Raw genomic sequence first — 6,459 nt, 5'->3', positions numbered from 1 at the left:
CGCTTGAAATGGCGCTAGTAACAGCTACCAATATTGAAGTAGAAGATATATTTCAGCTAAAAGTGATAAGCGAACAAGACTACCCTTGTTTAGGTTAGGAAAAGTAACCAACTCATGAATAAAGAAATATTCTGAGGGTTTGAAGCGGACGTTTAGTAACAAAAGTGTTTCTGTTTTCCTTTCCATTCGGACCACTTGGACGCGCACTCGTCGTTCCGCCTGGTCCCGCGTGCTTGCGTGCGAGGCATACTTTGCTGGTGCGATTTTCATAGAAGTTGTAATAGATTGTGTTCGATCAAGTGCGTGTTACAGCCACAACCATGAGCGACGAGAACTGGGAGGTGGAAGCGAAGTTTGAAATTGCTTTGAGAATTGCCGCTGTGGCATCTTTGCGCGCGGCGGCGGATGCGGCAAAGGCGCACGCTGACGCACTCGAGGAGCAGCTCATAGCAAACATCTCCTATTGTGGCGCCGTCGTGTTCCCACAGCGAACTGTGCACCGCAGAAGGTGGATCTATCCCCGTAACGAGCGATGGTTTGAAGATACGCTGCCGAACCTAGGAGAGCAGCATTTTCGGCAGGCATTCCGCGTTGGACCTGCAACCTTCCGGTACCTTGTAGACCGGTGCCGGCCGAAGATGCAGCGTGAGGACACGAATATGCGGGACGCAATCAGTGTTGAAAAGCGAGTCTGTATCGGCCTCTTCAAAACTGTGCTCAGCTGCCGAAGACCGGGTGCATGGTCGCAATAGTCTTTGGTGTTGGGCGGTCGACTGGGAACACTATTTATAGGGAGTTTGCAGAGACTGGTGGTAGATGTGCTAGACTCGGAATGGATGGCATCGAATGAAATGGATGAGCACATTCGCGAGTTTTACTCAGGGACAGAATTCCCGCAAGGGGGCACTGGATGGCTGCCACTCCCTATTGCAAAAACCAGCGTCTCCCAGCGTCTTCCAGTGCGAAACCAGTAAGATTTTCGCACTGGTTTTGCACTGGATCTGCTGGGCACGCTGGAGGTCTGCAATATTCACTGGAGCAGTAACGGGAAGACACTGGTTGCACTGGTACGATAGGAGAGAAACGCTGGGATTAGCTTTTTGACGCTGGGTGTGTCGCTGGCATCCGCGATGCACTGGGAGAAGCGCTGTATGTGCGCTGGGGCCGCACTGGTCCCAGTGCCCCAGTATAGCCGGTGCGGCCTGCGGCGGCAGCCGGAGTAGCATCTCTCAGGTGCCAACGTGGCAACAACGTACTCGCAATCGACCATCGGGGCGTATATGAAAAATATAGTTCAAGCAAGCGCTTTCTGCTGCGAAGTCGTTGCGCGCCTGTAAGAAAACAAAGGCAGTATCTTTTTTCTAGAGTTTCCATGTTTCGATAGGTCGTTTCGAGAGAGACCACGACCACCGCGCCTCTGATATCTCATGACACACTGACGATTAACGCACAACTAACACTGGAATTGAATAATGTGGGCTACCATGCATAACAAACTTCGCAGCTGATCTTAAGGGCACTCTAACACAATTATTATTGCCAAAATGTTCAATGCGGGCTCAATCGAAGGCGAGCGCAGCCTGCACCACGGCCCAGTATAAAGAGCAGAAAGAAAAAATAAACGAGGAAAAAAGTAGTTTACCGAGCGATGGGCCCATGAGAGAAAAAACAACAACATACAGCGCTTGTAATGCATAATATTTTGCGTGTTTCTCAAGCTTTTGCGCTCCTTCTTACTCTGAGTATAAAGCAGCCGAGCCCTCGGTCATCGCAACGCTTCCCGAAATGTTTACATACAAATCAGGCTTAGTTGCACACAATATAGTGTCGTCGCTGCTGCGCTTGCCGGTATTGAAGATTGGTCGCACTTTTTTTCTTGAAGGTTTGTACTAAAGCTCCGTGTTCAGCGAAAATTACGCCCACGGTAGCAGAGCACCACCGAAGACCCGGCGTTGGTAAATTTGTTAGCGATGTCAAACTCCACATGTTAAAATGATTCCAGTGCACGAAATAGCGCGCATAGGCACCCAGAACATTAGTTGCAAGTCGTGAGAGCAAGCAGCAAGCTCCAATGATCAAGAAGTTGTAATTGTTAGAGCGGCAGCAATGGGCCTGTAGACTGCGAAACATGAAGTTCCAACCTTATAAATGCGGGTCATGACATAAAACGCAGAAATGTTTCAGCCACGCCGAAAACTGGAGAAATGGAGAACTCCATTGCGCGAGGAATTGCATCCACAGTTTTCACCGAACGTTTGCGACGTTCATATGGTCGTCCAATTTTGAGCCTATGCGGCGCGATAACTTATTCAGGCCTGTTTCTGCTGGCGGACTAGGTTTGGCACATCTCAATGTCAGACAGTTAGTTGCTCGTTTCTTCTTTTTCCGTAATAGCTCCCATCCAATTACCAGAGCATCTCTGCAAACTAACCTAGTGAACCTTCTTCCAAACTTAGTGGTGTCTTCCAATTTTTCTAATCGGCCCTTATTATTTGGTTTTATGAAAGAAGTTTACGATTCAGTGCGTTTTTTGGCAGTTCGCTTCTCTTATGAGTACTTATTCTCTGTTTCACGGAACAATTTATACCAAGATTTGATATCTATGTTGTTCCCGCCTCCCTTATATCGTTCACTCTATTCTAATTATATGGGGTATGATGTGTTAAAAAGGGTGCGCAAAATGCCGATCTCGCCTTCTACTAAAACGTTTTTCTTTAAACTTCATGCCGAGGTTTTGCCTGTTAAAGTGTGGCTTCATAAAAAAAATATTTTCCTTTCTTTTGTTTATTGCCGGTTATGTGACACATCTGAAACCATAGAACACTGTTTTATTGCCTGCAAAGGTGAAATATTATTTTGGGACGTTCTGCGAAGAACATTGAAGAAAGACTTTATTTTGAATTCTCACAGTGTGCGTTACTTGATAACCACCGAACATGACCACGAGCCCTTTGACATGATTTTCCTCCTTGGACTGCACAGCCTGTGGAAAACGCGAATGTTGTATCGGAATGCTGAACTTCTAGTCTCCCCCGCTACTCACTTCGGCCAGATGGTTCACCAGCTTAGAGACACGGAGATAGTGACTATCAACCGGACTGGCTGCCATCGTTGATGTGTTGTCTTTCCTTGCCACCGTTTTAATGAAGTTGTGCTAAGTCGTATTCTAGTGATGTGATGTTGTGTTGTATGTTCCAACTGGACTTTTCGCCTACAGGCTTATTACTCTGTAAATAATGCATATAACTCTATGCTGAATTTAAAAGCATGCAATAAATACCATGCTGAAAGAAAAAATTCTCGGCGTGGCCGAGTGGTTAGCGTGGTGAGGTAGTGATTGAATAGGTGCCTAGCGACCGAGTTCGAAGCGCGCTTGGTGCACTGCTTTTTTGTGTTTTTTTTTTCACTTTATTTAGGTTTTTTTATGTAGTTAACTTGTTTCGTTATTTTCCACTTTTTTATTTTTATCCCACGCTTTTTTTTTCTCCGGGCGAACAGTGCCGCCAGTGCGGAGCGTGCCAGGATGCCGCGTCCCAGTGCGCCCAGTTTCCAGCGTCATACTGGGACCATAATCAGGTATAGCGCTGGGGCGCTGGGACCCAGTGGCACTGGTTTTTGCAATAAGGTTTCCCGGTTTCCCCGCCACAACTGAATGCAGTGAACTACAGGAACTACAAGGACTGGCAAGTCTTTTTCTCTTGATTTTATGTCAGTGCATAAGTGAGCACACTGTCTGGAACGCTGGAGCTGTTTGCTGCTGAGCAAATAACGTGGAATTTTGTCACAGTTACTCTGTCAGTTTGCACTTGTGCTTTTGCCATTCGTGTAGCCATGAGGCAGCTCTTGAGTGCAAGTATTACCTGTGAATGCTTTTCTCCGCCGACCACAGCGCAAGACAAGCTTGCTCACCTTGTACATTTCGTAGTAGATGTAACAGTAATGTTTAACAAGTTTTTAGAATAAGTGCAAAGTGTCATAATTATAACCTTATGGCTACTTACACTGTTGCAGCATTCTTTCTATGTTTCTGTATTTGCTATAAATAAAGAAATATTACAATGTAAACTCTAGCAAATTATTAGCCATTATAAACACGGCAGGAAGCTGTCACTACTCCCATGTCGCTAGCACATCCACAGTGATGGGAAAAACATCTGCACTGTCCTGAAGCACTTTTTACTTTAGAAGTAGACGACCCTTTACAGCGTTACTTACCCAGTCTGCTGCTCTTAAATTCTAACTAAATCTATCAACTTAGTAACCTAGCTTATGCATCATCAGCATTGTGCATACTTACGTTTGTTTTGTTTTTTTGTGCATACAGGCACAGCATCATCCTTCTGGCCTTTGTAGACCATAAATACCGGTTTCGGTATGTGTCAGCGGGCAGCCCAGGACGATGTCACGACCCCCACGTCTACGCTCAATCTGAGCTGGCTAAAACTGTCGAGGGAGCACTGTTTAAGCCTGCATAGTCATAAATGGCACCGCCGTGCCCCCAATAATCCTATGCGACCAGGCTTTTCCCCTGACGAGCAATCTCGTCAAGCCCTTCCCGCATAATGGACCTTTGCGGGAAGAAAGTAAAATCTTCAACTATCACCTGTCGAAGACAAAAAGGATTGTAGAAAATGCTTTCGGGAGGTTGAAAGCTCGATTTCGCTACACTATGAAAAGAATGGAGTGCAACATAAGGCATGTTCCCATGATCATCAGAGCCTGCTGCACACTAAACAACATCTGTGAGCATTTCGGTGCCCGACTACAACAACAATGGTTGGATGAAGTTACTCGACACGACACAGCTTTTGAGCAGCCTGCTCACACGACAGAAATGGAAGCTGACAGTGGGGCTAATGTTCGGGCAGCACTTGTGCATCATCTTCATCACCAGCAGTTGTAAGGAGGCTAGACGTGACGAGTGCTGTCTGCTATATACCTTGCCGAGCTGCCAGCATTGCAGCAAAAAAAAAAAAAAAAAAAAACTGCCTTGAGTCCTTCATGCAGCATGTGGATCAATGGTAGCATGTACATAACAATAACACAAACTGACTTTTCCACCATTTTACTTTTTCTTCAAATATTCCTTCATTACATCAACAAGCTTTTCTTCGGCCTTCACTTGGCGCTCCCGAAGCACAAGCTCTTGCCTCCTGTACTCCTCCAAGCCTTGTCGCAGGAGGCGCTGTTCTCCTATCATTGCCAGCTGATTCTCTTCTCCTGTAGTCAGCGGCCGCTTCCGCTTTGGCTGCTGTGGTGTAGTGGCAGCAACAGCAGGTGGCAATTATTGGCTACTGCCAATCACAGCTTGCGGTATGCTGGGCCGAAAATCTGCGGCATGCACTTCTGCAACAGCAGATAGACTACCTTCTTCATCGTCAAGATGAAAAGAACAGTCGTCTCCGCTTCCTGTCTCCATGGTAGTGATGATGTGCATGAAAACAGTTTGAAGTAAGATGAAACGTGAACAACATTCAAAACTGTCGATGTAGAATTGGTAGCACTTTAAGTAATAAAAACATCCAGATAGAGACGGCTGGCACAGAAATTGAACAGTTCAACCAGCAAGCAGTCCTCTCTTTATTTACAGTGACCTCAAAGTGTTCAACATGAAAACCATGCTTACTTGTATAATAGCAAGACATCTTCGTAGCCACCACAAGAGTTTACATAACCTTCTGTCTGCCTTACACTTCAGTATATAACAGCTGTGATCACCTGCTAATGTTTTAACTTGGTCCTTAGCATGACTTGCCAACCTGTATCGTTACGTTTAATAAAGTTTTGTCATTTTACATCTACAGAGTTGTTATCTGAAATATATATTCAAAGCCTTTGCTAAGCCAGACATGAAGTTATTTGTTGAGCAGTCGGGCTTCAGATTTGAAGCAATGCCATTTCATCCCAACCATGTGATCTGAAACCTAGCTGTATTTCTGGCTTGAATGAAGGGCAGTGAAATTTCCCATTAGCACTTTTCTACTTTGCATATTTAGCCTGTCATTTATGCTTGTTGAGATATTAAAGGTTGAAATGCCGTCCATGTAGATGGAGATGCATATTATTCAATGGAAGTTACATTTTCGACTGTGCTGAGAGGGTTGCAGTTGCTCTCCTCCACCAGGGAACGGTCGTTCACAGGCAAGCTGCCCAGGAACCTGTTTATTTCTAAGTAAAAGATCCAAGGTATGGCACCTTGGCCGGTGTGCTTCCGTGACCACCTCCTGCTAGTAATCAGAGTTCAATGAGCACTAGGCTCCTAGCAAATGGACAAATCAAAGAATTTTCTTCATCCGTTGCCCATTTTAGCTACTGCGATTGAGTTACCAAGGCTACAAAGCTCTTTTTTTTTTTCATATTGGATGAAATGAGATCAACAGTGTGGGGCGAAGTGTCAAGAAACCTAATGCGTTAACGTGATTCCGCGGTATATAAGAAAATGAGACTGTATATGCACCG

The 6,459-nt window shown here is 45.4% G+C and overlaps 1 pseudogene; it reads left to right on the top strand.

Moving 5' to 3' along the window:
• The first annotated feature begins 320 nt into the window (after positions 1–320).
• Positions 321–4,903, top strand: LOC146205359 (uncharacterized; annotated as a pseudogene).
• The last annotated feature ends 1,556 nt before the right edge of the window (positions 4,904–6,459 follow it).

This window comes from Amblyomma maculatum, chromosome 1, assembly GCF_055883805.1.
Source record: "Amblyomma maculatum isolate TAMU_Amacu chromosome 1, ASM5588380v1, whole genome shotgun sequence".
Taxonomy (NCBI): Eukaryota; Metazoa; Arthropoda; class Arachnida; order Ixodida; family Ixodidae; genus Amblyomma; species Amblyomma maculatum.
The sequence above is the reverse complement of the archived record's forward strand: the minus strand, read 5'-3'. Positions and strand labels throughout refer to the sequence as shown.